The sequence below is a fragment of the Bufo bufo genome, chromosome 1 (assembly GCF_905171765.1).
Source record: "Bufo bufo chromosome 1, aBufBuf1.1, whole genome shotgun sequence".
Taxonomy (NCBI): domain Eukaryota; kingdom Metazoa; phylum Chordata; class Amphibia; order Anura; family Bufonidae; genus Bufo; species Bufo bufo.
In genome coordinates this window covers 586,671,297-586,696,420 of record NC_053389.1, presented here as the reverse complement: position 1 = coordinate 586,696,420, position 25,124 = coordinate 586,671,297, and positions in this window count along the sequence as shown.

The following is a 25,124-nucleotide window of genomic DNA, read 5'->3' as shown; positions in this document are numbered from 1 at the left end:
TAGAAGTGTCATTCTGTGATTAAACCTATAACTGTCACACAGCGCAAAAAAAACAGGTCTCACATCTCTATTCAACCAAATCTGCACAGTTTTAGCTGGTCAAGTTATTTGTAGTGACCGTAAAAGCAGACTTTTTGTTCTGGGTTGAAAAAGCATTCCCAAATTTGCCATTCTCTAAATTGTTGTGAACGGGAACAATGAGGAAAACATCTAATAAGGGACGCGGACGTGGACATGGTCGTGGTGGTGTTAGTGTACCCTCTGGTGCTGGGAGAGGACGTGGCCGTTCTGCCACAGCCACACATCCTAGTGAACCAACTACCTCAGGTCCCAGTAGCCAGCAGAATTTACAGCGATATTTGGTGGGGCCCAATGCCGTTCTAAGGATGGTAAGGCCTGAGCAGGTGCAGGCATTAGTCAATTGGGTGGCCGACAGTGGATCCAGCACGTTCACATTATCTCCCACCCAGTCTTCTGCAGAAAGCGCACAGATGGCGCATGAAAACCAAGCCCATCGGTCTGTCACATCACCCCCATGCATATCAGGGAAACTGTCTGAGCCTCAAGTTATGCAGCAGTCTCTTATGCTGTTTGAAGACTCTGCTGCCAGGGTTTCCCAAGGGCATCCACCTAGCCCTTCCCCAGGGGTGGAAGAGATAGAATGCACTAACGCACAACCACTTAATTTTCCTGATGATGAGGACATGGGAATACCACCTCAGCACGTCTCTGATGATGACGAAACACAGGTGCCAACTGCTGCGTCTTTCTGCAGTGTGCAGACTGAACAGGAGGTCAGGGGTCAAGACTGGGTGGAAGACGATGCAGGGGACAATGAGGTCCTAGACCCCACATAGAATGAAGGTCGTGCCACTGACTTTCACAGTTCGGAGGAAGAGGCAGTGGTGAGACCGAGCCAACAGCGTAGCAAAAGAGGGAGCAGTGGGCAAAATCAGAACCCCCGCCGCCAAGAGACTTCGCCTGCTACTGACCGCCGCCATCTGGGACCGAGCACCCCAAAGGCAGCTTCAAGGAGTTCCCTGGCATGGCACTTCTTCAAACAATGTGCTGACGACAAGACCCGAGTGGTTTGCACGCTGTGCCATCAGAGCCTTAAGCGAGGCATTAACGTTCTGAACCTTAGCACAACCTGCATGACCAGGCACCTGCATGCAAAGCATGAACTGCAGTGGAGTAAACACCTTAAAAACAAGGAAGTCACTCAGGCTCCCCCTGCTGCCTCTTCTGCTGCTGCCGCCTCGGCCTCTTCTGCTGCTGCCTCGGCCTCTTCTGCTGCTGCTGCCGCCGCCTCGGCCTCTTCCTCTGCCTCTGGAGGAACGTTGGCACCTGCCGCCCAGCAAACATGGGATGTACCACCAACACCACCACCTGCGTCACCAAGCATCTCAACCATGTCACACGGCAGCGTTCAGCTCTCCATCTCACAAACATTTGAGAGAAAGCGTAAATTTCCACCTAGCCACCCTCGATCCCTGGCCCTGAATGCCAGCATTTCTAAACTACTGGCCTATGAAATGCTGTCATTTAGGCTGGTGGACACACACAGCTTCAAACAGCTCATGTCACTTGCTGTCCCACAGTATGTTGTTCCCAGCCGCCACTACTTCTCTAAGAGAGCCGTGCCTTCCCTGCACAACCAAGTGTCCGATAAAATCAAGTGTGCACTGCGCAACGCCATCTGTGGCAAGGTCCACCTAACCACAGATACGTGGACCAGTAAGCACGGCCAGGGACGCTATATCTCCCTAACTGCACAATGGGTAAATGTAGTGGCGGCTGAGCCCCGGGCGGAGAGCTGTTTGGCGCACGTCCTTCCGCCGCCAAGGATCGCAGGGCAACATTCTTTGCCTCCTGTCTCCTCCTCCTCCTACTCAGCTTCCTCCTCCTCTTCTTCCACCTGCTCATCCAGTCAGCCACACACCTTCACCACCAACTTCAGCACAGCCCGGGGTAAACGTCAGCAGGCCATTCTGAAACTCATATGTTTGGGGGACAGGCCCCACACCGCACAGGAGTTGTGACGGGGTATAGAACAACAGACCGATGAGTGGTTGCTGCCGGTGAGCCTCAAGCCCGGCCTGGTGGTGTGCGATAATGGGCGAAATCTCGTTGCAGCTCTGGGACTAGCCGGTTTGACGCACATCCCTTGCCTGGCGCATGTGCTGAATTTGGTGGTGCAGAAGTTCATTCGCAACTACCCCGACATGTCAGAGCTGCTGCATAAAGTGCGGGCCGTCTGTTCACGCTTCCGGCGTTCACATCCTGCCGCTGCACGCCTGTCTGCGCTACAGCGTAACTTCGGCCTTCCCGCTCACCGCCTCATATGCGACGTACCCACCAGGTGGAACTCCACCTTGCATATGCTGGACAGACTGTGCGCGCAGCAGCAGGCCCTAGTGGAGTTTCAGCTGCAGCACGCACGGGTCAGTTGCACTGCGGATCAGACACACTTCACCACCAATGACTGGGCCTCCATGCGAGACCTGTGTGCCCTGTTGCGCTGTTTCGAGTACTCCACCAACATGGCCAGTGGCGATGACGCCGTTATCAGCGTTACAATACCACTTCTATGTCTCCTTGAGAAAACACTTAGGGCGATGATGGAAGAGGAGGTGGCCCAGGAGGAAGAGGAGGAAGAGGGGTCATTTTTAGCACTTTCAGGCCAGTCTCTTCAAATTGACTCAGAGGGAGGTTTTTTGCAACACCAGAGGCCAGGTACAAATGTGGCCAGACAGGGCCCACTACTGGAGGACGAGGAGGACGAGGATGAGGAGGAGGTGGAGGAGGATGAGGATGAAGCATGTTCACAGCGGGGTGGCACCCAAAGCAGCTCGGGCCCATCACTGGTGCGTGGCTGGGTGGAAACACAGGACGATGACGATACGCCTCCCACAGAGGACAGCTTGTCCTTACCTCTGGGCAGCCTGGCACACATGAGCGACTACATGCTGCAGTGCCTGCGCAACGACAGCAGAGTTGCCCACATTTTAACGTGTGCGGACTACTGGGTTGCCACCTTGCTGGATCCCCGGTACAAAGACAATGTGCCCACCTTACTTCCTACACTGGAGCGTGATAGGAAGATGCGCGAGTACAAGCACACGTTGGTAGACGCGCTACTGAGAGCATTCCCAAATGTCACAGGGGAACAAGTGGAAGCCCAAGGCGAAGGCAGAGGAGGAGCAAGAGGTCGCCAACGCAGCTGTGTCACGGCCAGCTCCTCTGAGGGCAGGGTTAGCATGGCAGAGATGTGGAAAAGTTTTGTCACCACGCCACAGCTAACTGCACCACCACCTGATACGGAACGTGTTAGCAGGAGGCAACATTTCACTAACATGGTGGAACAGCACCTGTGCACACCCCTCCACGTACTGACTGATGGTTCGGCCCCATTCAACTTCTGGGTCTCCAAATTGTCCACGTGGCCAGAGCTAGCCTTTTATGCCTTGGAGGTGCTGGCCTGCCCGGCGGCCAGCGTTTTGTCTGAACGTGTATTCAGCACGGCAGGGGGCGTCATTACAGACAAACGCAGCCGCCTGTCTACAGCCAATGTGGACAAGCTGACGTTCATAAAAATGAACCAGGCATGGATGCCACAGGACCTGTCCATCCCTTGTGCAGATTAGATATTAACTACCTCCCCTTAGCAATATATTATTCTACTCCAGGGCACTTCCTCATTCAATACTATTTTTAATTTCATTTTACCATTATATTGCGGGGCAACCCAAAGTTGAATGAACCTCTCCTCTGTCTGGGTGCCGGGGCCGAAATGTGTGACAGTGGCCTGTTCCAGTGGTGGGTGACGTGAAGCCTGATTCTCCGCTATGACATGAAGACTTATTCTGTGCTGACATGAAGCCAGATTCTCTGTTACGCGACCTCTCTCCTCTGCCTGGGTGCCTGGGCCTAAATATGTGACAGTGGCCTGTTCCAGTGGTGGGTGACGTGAAGCCTGATTCTCTGCTATGACATGAAGACAGATTCTGTGCTGACATCAGGCCAGATTCTCTGTTACGGGACCTCTCTCCTCTGCCTGGGTGCCTGGGCCTAAATGTGTGACAGTGGCCTGTTCCAGTGGTGGGTGACGTGAAGCCTGATTCTCTGCTATGACATGAAGACAGATTCTGTGCTGACATCAGGCCAGATTCTCTGTTACGGGACCTCTCTCCTCTGCCTGGGTGCCTGGGCCTAAATGTGTGACAGTGGCCTGTTCCAGTGGTGGGTGACGTGAAGCCTGATTCTCTGCTATGACATGAATACAGATTCTGCGCTGACATAAGGCCAGATTCTCTGTTACGGGACCGCTCTCCTCTGTCTGGGTGCCTGGGCCTAAATGTGTGACAGTGGCCTGTTCCAGTGGTGGGTGACGTGAAGCCTGATTCTCTGCTATGACATGAATACAGATTCTGCGCTGACATAAGGCCAGATTCTCTGTTACGGGACCTCTCTCCTCTTCCTGGGTGCCTGGGCCTAAATATGTGACAGTGGCCTGTTCCAGTGGTGGGTGACGTGAAGCCTGATTCTCTGCTATGACATGAAGACAGATTCTGCGCTGACATAAGGCCAGATTCTCTGTTACGGGACCTCTCTCCTCTGTCTGGGTGCCGGGGCCTAAATATGTGACAGTGGCTTGTTCCAGTGGTGGGTGACGTGAAGCCTGATTCTCTGCTATGACATGAAGACAGATTCTGTGCTGACATAAGGCCAGATTCTCTGTTACGGGACCTCTCTCCTCTGCCTGGGTGCCTGGGCCTAAATGTGTGACAGTGGCCTGTTCCAGTGGTGGGTGACGTGAAGCCTGATTCTCTGCTATGACATGAAGACAGATTCTGTGTTGACATAAGGCCAGATTCTCTGTTACGGGACCTCTCTCCTCTGACTGGGTGCCTGGGCCTAAATGTGTGACAGTGGCCTGTTCCAGTGGTGGGTGACGTGAAGCCTGATTCTCTGCTATGACATGAAGACAGATTCTGTGCTGACATAAGGCCAGATTCTCTGTTACGGGACCTCTCTCCTCTGCCTGGGTGCCTGGGCCTAAATGTGTGACAGTGGCCTGTTCCAGTGGTGGGTGACGTGAAGCCTGATTCTCTGCTATGACATGAAGACAGATTCTGTGCTGACATCAAGCCAGATTCTCTGTTACGGGACCTCTCTCCTCTGACTGGGTGCCTGGGCCTAAATGTGTGACAGTGGCCTGTTCCAGTGGTGGGTGACGTGAAGCTTGATTCTCTGCTATGACATGAAGACAGATTCTGCGCTGACATAAGGCCAGATTCTCTTTTACGGGACCTCTCTCCTCTGCCTGGGTGCCTGGGCCTAAATGTGTGACAGTGGCCTGTTCCAGTGGTGGGTGACATGAAGCCTGATTCTCTGCTATGACATGAAGACAGATTCTGTGCTGACATCAAGCCAGATTCTCTGTTACGGGACCTCTCTCCTCTGACTGGGTGCCTGGGCCTAAATGTGTGACAGTGGCCTGTTCCAGTGGTCGGTGACGTGAAGCTTGATTCTCTGCTATGACATGAAGACAGATTCTGCGCTGACATGAGGCCAGATTCTCTGTTACGGGACCGCTCTCCTCTGTCTGGGTGCCGGGGCCTAAATGTGTGACAGTGGCCTGTTCCAGTGGTGGGTGACGTGAAGCCTGATTCTCTGCTATGACATGAATACAGATTCTGTGCTGACATGAAGCCAGATTCTCTGCTATGGCATGAAGAGACTGATTCTGTGCTGACATGAAGCCAGATTCTTTGCTATGGCATGAAGAGACTGATTCTCTGCTGACGTGAAACCAGATTCTCTGCTATGGGACCTCTGTCCAATTGATATTGGGTCATTTTTTTTTTTTTTTTTTAATTCATTTCCCTATCCACATTTGTTTGCAGGGGATTTACCTACATGTTGCTGCCTTTTGCAGCCCTCTAGCTCTTTCCTGGGCTGTTTTACAGCCTTTTTAGTGCCGAAAAGTTCGGGTCCCCATTGACTTCAATGGGGTCCGGGTTCGGGACGAAGTTCGGATCGGGTTCGGATCCCGAACCCGAACATTTCCGGGAAGTTCGGCCGAACTTCTCGAACCCGAACATCCAGGTGTTCGCTCAACTCTAATGATGATGTCCGCCGGCGCCATATTATTTTACATTGTCAAGAACTTTGACCCATGACACATCTATCAGGTGGGGACAGCCAAATGAGACCTCACAACACATGGACATACCCCTTACCTTATAATTAAACCCGATCTGGCCGCCATTTTATATTCAGTCTTTTGCCAGTGTAGGGAGAGATTGCTGTGTGGAGCAGCAAAAGACTGTAAGGGCCACCAAACGCTAGCTAATACGGCCACAAAAGTCATTTTAAGTATATATATATAGGTGTGGTATAGGTGTGCTATCGATAGGTGTGACTTACTGAGGGGTGTGATATACTTATACTTTCTAACATAGAAAGTATATTATAGTGCATTTGTATTGTGAAGCAGTTGTGTGTGGTTCTGCTGCGATACTGCAGCTAGATAGAGGGGCAAACGCTCTTAGAACAAATAATTTCAACTGGTGTAAAAAACCAGTTGCCCCCCCAAAAAAAGTAATTGAGGCAGGGGTGTTATATACCAATAATATACTTTCTATATAGTGCATTTTGGTAGTGCAGCATTTGTTTGCGGTTTTGCTGCGTTATCGCAAAAAAGTCAATGAAGGATGGATCCGTTTTCTATTGTGCCAGATTGTGTCAGTGAAAACGGATCCGTCCCCATTGACCTACATTGTGTGCCAGGATGGATCTGTCTTGCTCAGTTTCATCAGACGGACAAGCAGCGTTTTGGTGTCCGTCTCCAAAGCGGAATGGAGACTGAACTGATACAAACTGATGCATTCTGAGTGGATCCTTTTCCATTCAGAATGCATTAGGGTAAAACTGATCAGTTTTGGACTACTTGCCAGAGCCCTTAATGGATCTCACAAACGGAAAGCCAAAACGCCAGTGTGAAGGTAGACTTACCGCAGCTACACAGAGTGACAAATGGTATTGGAACAAATAATATCAACTGGTGTGATATACCAGTTGCACCCCAAAAAAACTGATTGAGACAGGGGTGTGATATACCAATTATATACATTCCATATAGTGCATTTGGGTAGTGCAGCATTTGTTTGCGGTTTTGTTGCAGTAACGCAGCTACACAGAGTGACAAACGCTATTGGAACAAATCATTTCAACTGGTGTGATATAACATTTGCCCCCCCCCAAAAAAAAATTATTGAAGCAGGGGTGTTATATACCAATAATAAACTTTCTATATAATGGATTTGGGAAGTGCAGCAATTGTTGGCGGATTTGCTGCATTACCGCAGCTACACAGAGTGACACACACTATTGGAACAAATAATTTCTACTGGTGTGACATACCATTTGCCCCCCCAAAAAAATGATTGATGCAGGGGTGTGATATACCTTCTTCCACAAATACTAATCTTCTATAGGGACTTATGTTACAGGGTCATTTTGAAAATGACAGGCAGAGGAAGAGGCAAGCCATTCTGCAAGGGTGGTAGGGGTCGGGCAGGTGCACCAGGCCGGAGCCTGAGTGGGAAGTTGCAGAGGGTGTGTGCGATTACGTCACATGTTGCACCAGAGTTGGTTAAGTGGCTCACTCAGCCTTCCGCTTCTGCACCCTCCTCATCCTCTCTGCTGTTTGCACCCCCAAAGACACCACCACCACAATATCCCCTCCACTCGAGTCAGAGAAATTATTTTCCCATCCATTCCAAGACCTTACCGATACACAGCCACTCTTGGCATCGGATAAGGAAGAGGAGGTATCAATAGTCGCCACCTAACGACACTACCCAGATGAGCACAAGGAGGGTGGTCCCCACTGCTGCTGCCTACTCTCTAATATCAGTGGTGGTGAAGGTGACGATGATGACGTGTCAATGGATGTCACATGGGTGCCCACAAGAGAGGAAGAGGAGGGTAGTTAAGAGGGAGAAACGGAGCAGCAGATAGGGAGTAGAAGGTGGGGAAGCAGGCAGAACTTACAGTGCACAGGAGGCAAAAAGCAGACTGCTAACGTATCTGGAATGAGCCATCCACCATGCATGGTCACATCTTGCGCTCCCAGGATGCCAGCAAATGGCTTCACAGTGTGGAATTTTTTAACGTGTCCGCTGCTGACAATAGTGTTGCTAAATGCAGCCTGTACTGTCAACACATAAGTCACTGTAAGCCCAACACTCACCTAGGGACGACGGCCTTAAGAAGGCATCTGGCCTCCCATCACCGAGCCCAGTGGGAGCAACATCGACAGAACCCACAAAGCCACACTCCCGGCGCTCCACGTCCTGCCTCTTCTCCTCTCTCCTCCCATTTGTCCTCCACTCCACCTTCCACTGTGCTGTTGTCGCATTCCTCTGGCAAAAGGCATGCTTCTATGGCCTAAATGTTTGAGCGTAAAAAGATGATGACGCCGGATAACCCTTCTCCCAACATCTGACTGCCGGCTTGTCGGAACTGCTAGCCTGTCAACTACTGCCATATAAACTGGAGGACTCGGAGGCCTTTAGAAAATTTGTGGCCATTGGCACACCACAATAGAAGGTCCCCGGAAGGAAATATTTCTTACAGAAGGGCATCCCGGAGGTATATGGCCACGTTCAGCGGCAAGTGAATGTATCTCTGGCATACAGTGTCGGTGCCAAGATACATCTGACCCCAGACACGTGGTCTAGCAAACACGGGCAGGGAAGGTGCATAACTTTTACTGCCCACTGGGTAAACCTTCTGATGATCGTCAAGAGTGCAACCCGTGGCACCCATGTGGATTTGGTGTTACCGCCACGGATTGCATGCAGGCCTGCCTCTTCTTCTCCTCCTCCTACTCCATAATCCGTCTGCTCCTCGGCTGACTCCTCCTTTTCCACTGTGACTGCCTCTTCTGCTGCACCCCCCAAGCTCGCCAGAACCTATTCGACGTGCCAGGTGAGACGTTGCCATGCTGTGCTGCGGCTGTTGTGTCTGGAAGCCAAGAGAAACACCAGTCCTGCACTCCTTTCAGCTTTGCGGTCACAGGCCGATCAGTGGCTAACCCTGCTCAATTTGACAATTGGTAAAGTGGTGTGCGACAACAGTGCCAATCTGCTAAGCGCTGAAACAGGGCAAAATGACAAACATGCCGTGCATGGCACACATCCAGAACTTAGTCATGCAATGATTCCTTGACAAATACCCCAGGGTCCAGGATGTCTTGCGGCAGGCCAGGAAAATCTCTGACCATTTTAGAAGATCTTACAGGGCCATGGCTCGCTGACTTTCAGCTGCGACACCACTTGCCTGTCAGACATCTGATTTGTGACTTCCCGACGCGCTGGAACTCCACCTTGTATATGCTTGATAGGCTGCTCCAGCAGAAACATGCAGTTAACGACTACCTGTCCAAAAACTGCGACAGGACAGGTTCTGGGAGCTTGTTTTTTTTCCACCGCGCCAGTGGCTGCTCATGCGTGACGCATGAAGACTTCTGCAGCCATTTGATGAGATCACCTAACTGGTTAGACGCATCCAGGGCGCCATCAGGGACATCGTACCTTATGCCTTCTTTCTGGAGCGTGCATTGCATTGTGTCATTGATCAAACAGTCAAGGAGCAGGAAGATGGTGAAGTGGCAATGATGAATTCCTAGGGGGGGCTACTCCATCTGAGACAAGTCAACAAGAGTCTGAAGATGAGTCAGAGGAGGATGGTGCCGGGGCGGAGGAGGAGCAAGAAGAGCATGCTTTAAACTTTTCTGGGATCCCTGGTGCTGTCCATTAGAGATGGCCTTGTGGTTTGCCCAGCTGTTGTTTCACGGCAAACTTTGCTTGTTCGCTGTTCGCCAAATGGGCGAATATATGGCGATATTCACGCTCGCCATATTCTTTTACATTGTGAAGAACTTTGACCCATGACACATCCATCAGGTGGTACAGGACAGCCAATTAAGACGTTTCAGCACATGGACATACCCCCACCTTAGAAATAAACCTGATCTGCCCGCCATTTTACATTCAGTCTTTTACCAGTGTAGGGAGAAGTTGCTGTGTGGAGCAGGGACAGACTGTTATGGACACAAAACGCTAGCTAATAGGGCCACAAAAGTCCTTTTAAGGACTGGTATAGGTGTGCTATCGATAGGTGTGACTTACTGAGGGGTGTGATATACTTATAATATACTTTCTAACATAGACAGTATATTATAGTGCAATTGTATTGTGCAGCAGTTGTGTGTAGTTCTTCTGCTATACTGCAGCCACACAGAGTGCCAAACACCATTGGAACAAATAATATCTACTGGTGTGATTTACCAGTTGCCCCCCCAAAAAAACTGATTGAGGCAGGTGTGTTATATACCAATAATATACTTTCTATATAGTGCTCTAAGGTAGTGCAGCATTTGTCTGCGGTTTTGCTGCGTTACGGCATCTACACAGACTGAAAAACACTATTTAAAGAAATAATTTCTACTGGTATGATTTACCAGTTGCCCCCCAAAAAAACTGACTGAAGCAGGGATGTTATATACCAATAATATACTTTCTATATAGTGCATTTAGGTAGTGCAGCATTTGTTTGCGGTTTTGCTGTGTTACCACATCTACACAGAGTAACATAGTAACATAGTAACATAGTACATAAGGCCGAAAAAAGACATTTGTCCATCCAGTTCGGCCTGTTATCCTGCAAGTTGATCCAGAGGTAGGCAAAAAAAACCCTGTGAGGTAAAAGCCAATTTTCCTCACTTTAGGGGAATAAAAAATTCCTTCCTGACTCCAATCAGGCAATCAGAATAACTCCCTGGATCAACGACCCCTCTCTAGTAGCTATAGCCTGTAATATTATTACGCTCTAGAAACACATCCAGGCCCCTCTTGAATTCCTTTATTGTACTCACCATCACCATCTCCTCAGGCAGAGAGTTCCATAGTTTCACTGCTCTTACCGCAAAGAATCCTTTTCTATGTTTGTGTATAAACCTTCTTTCCTCCAGGCGCAGAGGATGTCCCCTCGTCACAGTGAAAAACACTATTGGAACCAATAATTTTTACTGGTGTGATATACCAGTTGGCCTCAAAAAATATTGATTGAAGCAGGGGTGTTCTATACCAATTATATCCTTTCTTTATAGTGCATTTGAGTAGTGCAGCATTTGTTTGCGGTTTTGCTGCGTTACCTCAGATACAGATAGTGACAAACATTATTGGAACAAATAATTTCTACTGGTGTGATTTACCAGATGCCCCACAAAACAACTGATTGAGGCAGGGGTGTTATATACCAATAATATACTTTCTATATAGTGCATTTAGGTAGTGCAGCATTTGTTTGCGGTTCTGCTGCGTTACTACAGCTACACAGAGTGACAAACGTTATTGGAACAAATAATTTCTACTGGTGTGATTTACCTGTTGCCCCCCCAAAAAAAACTGATTGAGGCAGGGGTGTTATAGACCAATAATATACTTTCTATATAGTGCATTTAGGTAGTGCAGCATTTGTCTGCGGTTTTGCTGCATTACCGCATCTACACAGACTGATAAACACTATTTAAAGAAATAATTTCTACTGGTGTGATTTACCAGTTGCCCCAAAAAAATATTGATTGAAGCAGGGGTGTTATATACCAATAATATACTCTCTATATACTGCATTTAGGTAGTGCAGCATTTGTCTGCGGTTTTGCTTCGTTACCGCATCTACACAGACTGAAAAACACTATTTGAAGAAATAATTTCTACTGGTGTGATTTACCATTTGCCCCCCCAAAAAACTGATTGAAGCAGGGGTGTTATATACCAATTATTTCCTTTCTATATAGTGCATTTCAGTAGTGCAGCATTTGTTTGTGGTTTAGCTGCGTTACCTCAACTACACAGAGTGACAAATACCATTGGAACAAATAATTTCTACTTGTGGTCATGGCTACGGCCAAGAGATATCCGAAGAACCCTAGGGAGAGAAACAACGGGAACAACCTAACCGAGCTAGGCGTGTCTTAGCTGACCTGACTAAATGGCTTGTTGTGTGCCCTAAGCCATGATCGTGGGTAGGCCTGTAAGTGGGCAAAAACCAAGCCAAGTAGGGTAGAAAAGGAACTCTAATGGCATGTGCAAACTAATCCCCAAGCCAACTGCAAGGCGTCAGGGATCTAGAGCGAAATATTCGGGGTGTATGAGGCAAGGCCAGAAGGAGACCTACAACCCATCTTGTGGATGACAAGGCCAGAGACATGATGCTCAATATTGCGGATACTACCCCAAAGCGGAATGGAGGACCGGGAATACGTTGTGAAATGGATCATGAAAACCAACTGAACCTTGTAAAGTTTTGGTTCTAGGGAGTACTGGCAATGCCCTAGCCTCAGGAGATCGTGGGACCGAAACCTAACTGCCTAGACTATGCAGGAATGAGGGCCAAAAAGAACTATGTAGATAGGAAGAGAATCCTTGAATAGTTCCCCAGACAACAGCTATCTGCTAGCCGTGGTCCGCGCGTTGTTCTACTGTGTGCCCCTGAGAATTGTTTTAACGCTTGAGACGTGAAGACCGACCTACTATCTGAATCCTCTACTGTGAGGAAATGCTGAACCTTGTCCAAAACACGATTTAACGTGGTTGTAGAGAGTCTGAGGTTAGTGCGGCACCTGAGAACACACGCCTGTGAGTGAGGCTGTGGCTCGTATATGAAGAGCCTCCGCCCCTCCCACAAATGCAGGCTGACTAATCAGCCTTACCAACTAGTGTGATTTACCAGTGCCCCACCAAAAAAATTGATTGAAGCAGGGGTGTTATTTACGCTAAAATCATTTGCAGTCATTTCTTGTGAAAGAGCATAGGGCGGTATTTCAGTAATACACCAAAAATTTAAACGCACTGCACGGTTGCATTCATTTCTGGTAAAAGAGTATAGGGGCTTATTTCATTAAAAAAATAAAAATACATATGCACTGCTGGTAAAAGTGTATAGTGACCTATTACTGTCCAACAAGAAAAATACATTTTCAGTTCACTTCTGCAGTTATTTCTGGTGAAAACGTATAAAGGCGTATTTCAGTACAACAAGAAAAATATATTCTCAGTTCACTGTTGCAGTTATATCTGGTAAAGCCTTTACTGGCATATAGCAGTAGAAAAAGAAATATACATTCACCATTCGCTGCTGCACTTATATCTTGAAAAACATTTATTGACGTATATCAGTAGAAAAATAAAGATATATTCAGCTTTCACTGTGGCAGTTATATGAGGTAAAGACTTTAGTGGTGTTTTTCTGTACAAAAATTAAGATATATTCAGCGTTCAGCGCTGCAGTTCCCCTGGTCTTCACCCTTTATCCCACTCTAAGATGTGGAAGCTAGTCTTAGCTGCAGGGGAGACACAAGGTTGCTACCACAAGATTGGTCCAGGTTAAGTGGCAGCCGGCCGAGCAGGCCAGAACGCCCTAGTGCAAGCACTGGGGATACAGGCAGGTGGAGCGAGCTGTTGCTGGATGGAAGAAGCGCAGCAGCAAAGTCAAATGAAGCAGATCTGAGTTAGTGATTAAGCAGAACTAGAGCTGTTAGAACAGCAGAGCTGAATAGCTCAGGTGTAGCAGGTGTAACAAGCTGAACAGCAGACAGAGGCATGGTCGACAATCCGAATCATACACTTTAGAGCAGTGAGGTACAGGATGATCAGGCAGAGACGAGGTCAGGATACAGGCTAAGGTCGGAAGCAGGATAACAACACAGGAACTACGAGCTGGAACCTTCACTGTAGAAAACTACAATATTGCTCAGGCATCACAGGAAGGGGGAAGCACCCTTATAAAGGTGGTGCCTGGCCGGGATTGGAGAGAAGGCGGAATCAGAGGCATGCATGAACCCTTAAAGAAACGGGACGCGTGCGGCTCCTACAAGGTGCAACTGAAGCTGTCGCCGCCTGCGACAGTGCAGGAAAGCGGGTCCAGAGCCTGCAAAGGAGAAGAGGAGCCTTGTGTGCAGTTTGACTGAGGTACATAGCAGGATGTGCTGCACGCTGGCGACTGCCAACTGCCATTGTTCTCCCGCTCCTTCTTCTTGGTCCTGATGTGCTGAAAAAAGTTCCTCAGACCATAATTCTTCCAGTCTACAAGGAAGTACCTCTTGCCACCAACTACCTTGAAATCGAGGATGTTCTGTACTTCAAATTCAGATTTTTTGCCAGTAGGAACGGAAGTAATGGTTGAGGGGGGTCTGGAAAAGGAGTTGAGGACCAATGGTTTCAGGAGAGATACATGGAAGGAGTTTGGAATCCAGAGGGTAGGAGGCAACCGGAGTTTGTAGGAAACAGTGTTGATGCGCTCTAGGATCTCAAACTAGCCCAGAAACCAGGGAGCAAATTTGTAACAGGGTACATTCATGCGGATGATCCGGGAGGAAAGCCACACTTTGTCGCCAGGAGAGAACTGAGGAGTTGGTCTATGTCTGGTATCTGCATTCTTCTTCATATGGGTAACTGCCTGAGAGATAGATACCTTAATCTGTCTCCAGATTCTGAGGAAGTCTCTGAACAAAGAATTAGCAGCTGGTACCTCAGAAGATGCAGACAGGGGTAAAGGAGCACAGGGATGAAGTCCATACACTATATAGAAGGGAGAAGAGCCCGTAGATTCTCCGGAATGGCTGTTGCAAGAGAATTCCACCCAAGGCAGGAGCCGAACCCAGTCATCATGCTGAGCAGAGACAAAGTGACGTAGGTAGTTCTCCAAGATCTGGTTATTTCGTTCAACTTGCCCATTAGACTGAGGATGGTAACCAGAAGAGAAATCCAACTTGACTTCAAGTAGCCCACAGAGCGCTCGCCAGAACTTGGAAGTGAATTGTACCCCGCGATCAGACACAATGTGCAGAGGTAGACCATGAAGGCGGAAGATGTGTTATATAAACAGACAGGCCAATCGATTAGCAGAAGGCAATCCAGGAAGCGGAATAAAATGTGCCATCTTGGTCTACCACTACTCAGATTATGGAACAGCCAGCAGAGGACGGGAGATCTGTAATCAAGTCCATAGCAATGTGCTGCCAGGGGACTTCAGGAATGGGTAATAGTAGTAGCAAGCCCGTGGGTTTGGTTCGGGAAGCCTTGTTGCGGGTACAGGAAGTACAGGCAGACACAAACTCCCGGACATCCTTGGGTAGGGTCGGCCACCACTAGTGACGGGACAGCAAATCAAGGGTCTTACGCACCCCAGGGTGACCAGCATACTTGGAGCAATGTCCCCAAGAAAGAATTTCCCTCCTCTTGGCCTGCGGAATGAAGATCTTCCCCGGAGGAATATCTCTCACACGGACTGGCGCCACAGAAACCAGACAAGACGGTTCTATGATATGTTTAGATTCTTCAATCTGATCAACTGGGTCGAAAGAACGGGAAAGTGCATTAGCCTTTACATTTTTATCAGCTAGTCGGAAATGCAGAAGAAAATTGAATCTGGCAAAGAAAAGTGCCCATCGAGCCTGACTTTAGACGCTGTGCAGACTGTAGATATGTCAGATTCTTGTCATCAGTGTATATCACCACAGAATGCAGAGCCTCCTCCAGAAGGTATTTCCATTCTTCCAAGCTCATCTTGATAGCCAGCAGCTCTCTATCACCGATGGAATAGTTTCTTTCCGCAGAAGAGAAGAGCTTGGAGAAGAAACCACACAATACAAATCTCCCTTTGGAGTTCTTCTGTAGCAGGACGGCACCTGCTCCAATAGAGGAAGCATCCACTTCAAGGAAGAACTGTTTGGAGGTATCCGGATGAGGGAGAACAGGCGAAGCGGCAAAGCAGTCTTTGAGATGCAGGAAAGCAGACTCAGCTTCAGCGGTCCACTTCTTTGCATCCACCCCTTTTCATCGTCAGAGCAGAAATAGGAGCTGTGAGGGAAGAGAAGTTTGGGATGAACTGTCTATAGAAGTTGGCAAATCCCAGGAACCTTTGAATGGCACAGAGACCTTGAGGACGAGGCCAGTTCAGGATGGCTGAGACCTTGTAGGGGTCCACACTCAGGTGGGTTTAATATAAAATTACCCAAAATAACATAATGCTAGATGCATATCCAGAGTGTACATAATATTAACTGCCACCAGTACCGTGTCAAACCAGCCCATGAAAATAGTGATGGCCAGCATGCAGTGGTTAGAAAGCAAGGCTGACGAAGGCCTGACAAAGCCTTTTCCTGGCATAACGCACGTCGAGGTACAGCTCTGTCCAGATATCCGGTGCTTCCACACGTTATGGGTAATTGATGCATTCCTATGTTTACTGCTAGTGACCTTATGTATTAGTTATTTTCTTATTATGCTACCGCTGCCGTGTCCTCGCTCTGTTTATACTTTATATTCGTGACTTAGCCTTGCTTTCTAACCACTGCAGGCTGGCCATCACTATTTTCATTGGCTGGTTTGACATGATACTGGTGCCAGTTAATACAGTATTATGTACACTCTGGATATGCATCTAGCCCTATGTTATTTTGGGTAATTTTATATTAGACCCACCTGAGTGTGGTTTAGTATCCTTGGATTCTCTGGTTTGTTCCCCTGTCAGTACGGTGCATGCGAGGGTGGGGATTGTTGCCCCGATACACGGGACGTCCCGTCTTCCCATGACCTTGTGCCTTATGTCATTGTATGTATGTTTCATGTATTAATAAAACTACATATACTTTATATGAGTGTTTTCCTCATTCCTTTTGGGGCTATTGGTTTGTTTTTTTGGTCAGGTACTCATAGTGGCCATCACGGGTATTGAACGCCGTCACAGATTCGGATCAGGTTATACACACCACGCAAATCCAACTTGGAAAATATCTGAGCGCCTCAGATTATCTTGTTCAGCCCATGATAATCTATGCACGGACGAAGTGACCCATCTTTCTTGGCCACAAAGAAGAAACCAGCTCCCGCAGGAGAGGTAGACTTTCGGATAAATCCTCTCTGGAGGTTTTCCTTAACATACTCGGCCATAGCCTGAGTTTCGAGCAGAGATAATGGATAAACCCTTCCGCGAGGTGGAGAAGTCCCAGGTAGAAGATCGATCGGGCAGTCATAAGACCGATGATGTGGTAAAGTCTCAGCCTTCTTCTTACAGTAAACGTCCTCATATGCCACATATTGCAGAGGCAGACCAGACAGTTTCATAGGGACCGGACGAGGAGACGATGGGCGAACCACCTTGCCACTGGGTTTTGGAGGGGCCTGGCTACTAGCCTCTTGCCCCAGGATTATGGGCCCTCTCATCAGCCAGGCCTCATTTGTTCACAAAGGACTTGGACTAACTTGAACTCTCACCCCCACGAATTAGACCAGGGTTCAAGTTAGTCCATTACGTTTGGTAATTGTATTTTGTGGATTGCGTCTCAGACAATACTCATTGTGTTAGTTAATTGCGTCTCAGACAATGCTCATTGTATTTTGTTTATTGCGTTACAGACAGAGGGAAGGGAATTTTGTGTACAATTGCTGGGAAGGTTGAATACTGTAAATACATGTGATTGGCTGTTTTTACAAAACCCTGTGGGTGGTAACATTGTTGGAAGATGTGTATAAATCAATGCTTGTGTTAAAATAAAGAGAGTTCCTGTTTTAACCCTCAAGGTGAAGTGTCGTCTCATTCTTGGGGGAGGATTGATTGCATGCTGTCCCAGTTTGACTGCTAGGAGTGTAAACCTATTTGTATGGTTTCCTATTCAACTGTCTACAGCATTCATAGGCTTGAAGAGGATTTATATGCTTCTTCGGTTCGGTGATGGTGGTGTCTGCCAGAGTGCTTGGAAACCTCAGGAAACACTAGGAGCACCCGTCAACGAAGGTACTCAGTCGGGAGCCAGGTGATCCGTTACAGACAGGAAGAATGGGACTGAGGGCCCCAGCAGAGAATACCCCCGTACGCCAGTTTAAGATCGGAGAACGCTGCTGTAGCCAGGGCAATCCCAGAAGCACTGGGTCCGTGGATTCCGTCAGGACATAGAAAGATATTTCTTCAGAATGTAGCACCCCGACTTGGAGTTTAACAGGAGCAGTGATGAACTGAATAGGTCTGGGCAGGGGTTGTCCATTTATAATAGTTTCCACCAGAGGCTTCGCCAAATGAGTGGTGGATAACTGCCACTGGGTCACCAGGGCTTGATTAACAAAATTTCCGGCTGTGCCGGAATCCAGGAAGGCAGGTACAGATATACTTGTTTTCCTAGAGGACAAGACAACAGGAACAAGAAGTTTGGGAGAATTGTCTCTTTCACCTAGGGTCACTTCTCCCATAGAGTCTAGGTGCAGAAGTTTTTCCACCTTCTGGGGACAGGTACAAACAACGTGACCCTTTCTGCCACAGTAGAGGCACAAGTCTTCTGCTCGTCGCTGCTGGCACTCCTGGTCAGAGAGCTTCAGGCATTCCACCTGCATAGGCTCTTCAGGCGGAACCGCAGCAAGAGTCTGAACAGTCCTCTGGAAGACAGATGCGAGTCTAGATGTCCGTCTCACCCTTGCGGCTTGAGAGAAACATTCTCGAAATCGGACGTCAATACGTGTGGCCAATGTGACCAAAGCGTCCAGAGAGACAGGAAGATCCCTTCCCGCAAGTTCATCTTTAATACGGTCACTAAGACCCTCCCAGAATATGGCTTGTTGGGCTTCATCATTCCAGGACAGTTCTGCGGACAGAGTACGGAACTGAATTGCGTATTGTCCCACTGTCATTGCGCCTTGTCGCAGACAAAGGAGCGCAGAGGCTGCAGACGAGGCATGACTTGGTTCCTCAAACACCGTACAGAAAATAGTTAGGAAGGTCTGGAGGCTTTGCTCCCATATAGGATTAGCCCAGGCTAGAGCCTCTCCAGAGAGCAGAGAGACTATGAAAGCTACTTTCGCTTGGTCAGACTGGAACTTGTCTCCATGTAGCTCAAAGTGGATAAGGCACTGATTCAGGAACCCTCTGCAGGCTTTCGGATCGCCACTGTAGCATGGAGGCAAAGGCAGCTGGACATCAGTTATGCCATGGTGTGAATACGATGCAACAGGATTTACAGGAGTTGCTGGGACTTGTGGTATAGCAGGAGCAGGTGTAGATAGCGCGTCCAGACGGGCGGATATCGTGTTCAGACACTGCAGCAGGACATCGTGGCATTCGCTCTGGCGTTGTAGCTCTTGGTATAGATTTTGCACCACAGGCTTGGGCTTGTCAGCAGGGTCCATGGCCTCAGCAAACTGTAATGCTCCAACGAGTGTGGACCCACTGTGCCACTTACTGGTTTGGCTTTGGGCCAAACTTGGGAACGGAATCTAAGTGTTCCCCTGGTCTTCACCCTTTATCCTGCTCCAAGATGAGGAAGTTGGGGCGGAGTCTGACTGCCAACCTGGTCAGTCGCATGTAGGAGAGCTCCTCTCACAGCAACCCTGCAACCTGGTTAATTTTGCACTTTAACCCAGCAAAGTATGGGGAAAGTCGGCAGATACACCCCCAGAGACAAGACAGACTCCCCGAAATCCGATCGAGGGGCCTCAGACATGGAGCGTTACCTAAACAAGAAGCCCTTCAGCAGCACTAGCGGTGTGGCCAAAATGGCGCCGTCTGCACCGGACGACTGGTCAGTGGAATCCGAAGGGGCTACAGGAGTGAACCCTGACCTGGAAGATGGGGCTCCGCATCCAGGTACAGCTCCAATATCGAGGAAATTCCTCCAACAGGCCCTCTCCACGGCCATAGCTCCTGTGCTCCACGATTTACGAGAGATCATATGTGATATAAAACAGATCGGTCACCGGGTGGAGACGCTGGAAGGCAATCAAGCGGCTATTTTAACACATGCTCATACTTTGGGTGCCAATGCTGCAGCTTGTATGGACTCCCTGGATACCGCTTTCTCCTTAATTGAAGACCAGGAGAACCGCAGCAGGCGGAAAAACATACGCCTGCGCGGCCTACCTGAACAGATTTCTCATGAGGAGTTACCTGAAGTGGCGGCCGCCATTTTTAGCAGCCTCTTAGGAACGGAGAGTGCTGCAGACATAGAAATTGAACGCATCCACCGATCACTTAGGCCGAAACCGAAGAATAACGAAAATCCAAGGGACGTGGTATGCGGCCTTTTGAAATATACAGATACAGCGGCGATACTAAGAGCAGCAAGAGAACAGAAGGAACTCACTTACAATGAGGCCAAGATCCTCATGTTCCAGGATTTGGCGCCAACAACGCAGAATAAACGGAGGGCCCTCCGACCCCTCACAGATCATTTGCGGCACATTAAGACCCCGTATAAGTGGCTGTTTCCTTTCGGCCTAACGTTCGCCCTAGGGGGCAGAAGATGCACCATCAGAGTACCAGGGGATCTTGCAGCGGCGTGGGAGCTGCTCCAGACCACCCCTCTGGACATCCCATCATGGCTGCCCTCGGCGGAGACCGGGATTCCGCTACCAGAGTTACCGGGAGCTCAGAGGTGGAATACAGCAGCGCCAAGGAGGAAGACCGGTTCCAGACTCCGGGACACTTGAGCATCTTCTGATTTAAGGTTATCAGCTAATATGATCCGGGATCTCCCGTTGGGTCGTCATAGTGTCCCGTCGTATGGTATTGCTTCACCTAAGCAGTTACACAAGTTTATATGTAACATGCCGATTTTCTGTTGTTTATATATTTCGCGGTATGCTAGCTATACATAATGGCTAGTAAGCCCAGTCATGGGCTGTCTAGAAATGCCCTTATTATGTTTGTTACCTAAGCTGGGTTATGCCACATAATACTCTGTATTGCACCAGGTCTGTCAGGGTGTGCGGGATATACATGATCTTTTTTTATGATCTTGTTTTTTTCCCCCTACATGCACCACATCAGGGTACTACCTGTGCAGCCCTGGTGCAAGCACACTCATAGAGAGGTATACACGCTGACCACACTGCTCGTTTGGGATCTACTCAGATGTGTTAACCCTCTCTTATGTTATCTAGTCACAGTTCTAGGATTGTGCACTATGTTAGTGTTTTATGTTACCTAAAATCTCTAGTGAAATGGCCTGTCAGGCTGCTTTATGCAGATGCTCATTGATATGTAAGATGTCACTGATAAAGTGTACCTCTTTCAATGTAAGGGGTTTTAATACTCCCCAAAAAAGATCTCAAGTTTTACGTCTGTTGAGAAAATCCCACACCGATAAATGTTTTTTTCAGGAACTACATTTTAAGACCAAAAGTGTTCCCACCCTCCAAAAAAGCTATTTTAATAACTGGTTCCTCAGCACATTTGATAAGGCTAAAAGAGGGGTGGGTATTGCCATCGCTAAGCGAGTCCCTTTTAAAATGACAGATTCTCAGTCAGATTCTGAGGGCAGATTTGTGTTCGTGAAGGGCTTCATTGGCAAGCAGCGGATAACCTTGGCCAGTTTGTATTGCCCCAATAGGGGACAAAAGTTATGGATTTCCCAAACTTTACAAAAATTCCCACTATTCGCAGAAGGGATATGCCTGGTTGGGGGAGATCTAAACGTGCCTCTGAACCCCTTCGTGGACACATCAGATGGTTCCACACAACAAACGCAGACGACATTGGGTCACATAAATGCCCACATAGCAGAGGCAAAATTAACAGATGCATGGCGCTTGGTACACCCAAATGGTAGAGACTATACCTTTTTTTCTGCGGCCCACAATTTTTATAAGAGATTGGACTATCTCTTAGTCTCAAACACCTGCATAGATATGATTGAGCAGGCAGTGATAGATCCTATCACGATTTCGGATCATGCCCCGGTATCGATGGTGGTACAATTTGCTAGTTTACCTCCCCAGAATAAGCAGTGGAGACTCAATGAGACATTATTGGATAGAAGGGAAGTAGTTGAATCATTGTCACAGAAGCTGTCATGGTTTTTTAGGGAGAATTTAACGCCGGACGTTTCACAAGAGACTGTGTGGGAAACACACAAATCAGTAATGAGAGGAGAATTAATATCCATAGGGAGTAAGGTTAAGAAAGAGAGACAACAATTGCTTCATTCCCTTCTTAAACAGATCACTGATCTGGAGTCCATACATAAGAGGTCGAAAGCCTTGAGGACACAGCAGGAACTTCTTCTCCTGAGAGCAAAACTGAAAGATCACCTCAACGCCTGCCATGCCAGGGCCTATCAGTATGCTCAGTTTCGCTTTTTCTCTCATGGAGACTAGGGCATGAAGTTAATGGCCTCCCTCATTAAGCAGAGGAAAGACTCTATGTATATCTCCAGTATCAAGTCTACTGAAGGTAAGCAGCTACACAAGACTGCAGACATAGCCAAAGAGTTTCAGAAACTTTATCAAGAGCTATATGGGTTAGATAACCGAGCCTCCCATGCAGACCCAACTGCAGACTCGGTGATAACAGATTTCCTACACCGCTTAAAGCTACCCCGGCTTAGTAGGGATGAAGGGAATTCATTGACGGTACCTGTCACTGAATCAGAAGTAATGAAGATCCTGAAATCCATGCCCTTAGGAAAGTGCCCTGGTCCGGATGGATTCCCGGTGGGTTATTACAAGAAATTTGCGGACATTTTATGTCCACACCTCACAAACTGGTGCAATGCTCTTCTTACAGGGGGACAGCTGCATAGTCAATCCCTAGAAGCCACAGTAACCATCTTGCCTAAGCCTGGGAAGGACCCTACACTCTGCGGGAGTTATAGGCCCATATCTCTCTTAAATGTCGATATTAAGGTCTGGGCTATGCTTCTGGCCTCTCGTCTTAGCTCATTCCTCCCTAAGTTAATACATCCTGACCAAGCTGGGTTCGTGCCAGGAAGGGAGGGGAACCATAACTCCTGCAGAGTTGTTACGGCCATTCAGTGGGCGAAGAGACAAGGTCTCCCCCTGACCTGCTTGAGCGTAGATGCGGAGAAGGCCTTCGACCGGGTAAATTGGAACTTCATGAAAAGGACGCTACATAGTTTTGGTATCCCAGTGCAATTTCAGAGAGCGATTATGACCTTGTATACCAACCCGAGTGCTAAAATCAGAGTCAACGGCATTCTGTCGCCGTCATTCCCCATCCACAATGGCATCCGACAGGGCTGCCCCTTATCACCAGCTCTCTATATCTTAGTAATGGAGACTCTCCTTCAAGCCATTAGGAATCATCCTGATATCAGAGGAGTTAGAGCCAAAAACGACATGATTGAATACACCAATGTCGCCTATGCTGACGATCTTTTAGTGCTAATTTCCAACCCGGTTGAGGCCTTCCCACATCTCCTCTCTCTGTTTGACTTCTATGGCAAGATCTCCAATTATAAGGTAAATTACTCTAAATCTGAAGTTATGAATATATCAGCTCCCTCAAGAAGCGTTCTCTCCCTTAAAACCACGACACCTTTCATCTGGCAAACTTCCCATATTTCCTATTTAGGTATTAAAATCCCGTCAGATTTAAGGAATATATTTCAGCTGAACTATAAACCCCTGATAACCGAGGTACAGCGCCAACTTGGTTCTCTCCGTATTCCATATGCTTCTTGGATGGGGAGGAAGAACTTGTTAAAAGCTTTTGTACTTCCTAAAATATTGTATGTTATGCAGATGTTGCCTGTCCTCCTCCCTTCCTCATTTTTTACACAGATGCGCAGACTATTTTTTAACTATCTGTGGGGGGGGGGGGGAGGGCGCTAGGATTTCACATAGCAGACTGATTTTACGGAAGAATCAAGGGGGATTCGCATTGCCGGATGTTCAGCTGTATTACAAGGCAATTCATCTCAGAAGATGGATGCAGCTTCATGTACCTAGTTGCTCAACAGTCGGTAACGAATAAGAACTGTTTCAGCTATCCCAGTCGCAGAGGGCAGTGTTGTGGGGTCTGAATTCAACTTCATTACACGCACATATACTACTTAGGGGCACAGGTCGGGTGGTCAAGCAGCTCAATAGAGATCATGACTTACTACGTAATCCCTCTTCAGTCATGCCAGCAGACCTGATCCCTTACTCGCTAAGGCCGGCAGCAGCACACATTCCTCCAGGGTGGGGTAACCTGAGAGATTTCTCAACAAAGGTATTTCTAGAGGATGCCTTAGGCAAACTGCCAGACGATCACATTCTTAAGAACACCATGAAATCTTGTAACTTCCTAGTCTTAGCAGATTTTAGGTCTGTCAGCAAGGCCCTACTAGATAAAAAAGCTTATGATCTGGATCAAACTTGGTTCGAGAAGATTATATCCTCTAATTCACCACATAAGAGATTAATCTCATTGCTCTACCTAGCACTGAACATACCAAGACCCAATGATCGCCCACAGTTTTTGAAAACATGGGAGATTGAGTTGAACAGAACCTTCTCCGAGACAGACATCCTCCGGCTCTATGCACACTCACATGGCTTCTCCAGGTGCGTCAAGGTGCAAGAGCACTCCTTTAAGGTACTAACCCAGTGGTATATGACGCCCAAACAGATGTTCTCAAGAGGTCTGTGTCCTACTGATCGGTGCTGGAGGTGCAACTCAGGGGAAGGTAACCTCTCACACATTCTATGGCACTGTTCTGGGATAAGGCCATTTTGGGACGGAATCTCTAATGCACTGAAATCGATTTTTAACACTGACATAACACTAACACCTGATTTGGTCCTTTTGTGGCTGCCTACAAAGGCGCTTTCCCCTTCTAAAGGCTGCCTTGCCACTCAGCTAATTCAAGCAGCAAGACTGCTCATCCCTCAGAGATGGCTTAGTACTGAACCCCCTACCATTCATCACTGGATACATAAGGTAGACCACATTCAGCGCTTAGAAGAATTAGCCAGCTGGGAGTCCAGAACCCATGAGAAACATGTTAAGATGTGGAGTCCATGGTTACAATTTCGGGCGTCAACACTACTAGCAGCTCAATAAAGGTCTATTGACCCGGTCATAGCTTATTGTAATACATACCTGACTAAATACCACAAATTGTCTTATTCACATGCAGTAACTAGAGATTTATTGTTTATTGTTTATTATTGTTTATTTATGTTCATGAGGCCGGTTGCCTCAACAATCCTAGAGGTCCTTGTAGACCCTATACACGTAGTATTTGCACTTTATAAGATTATAGCCCATGTGAAAGT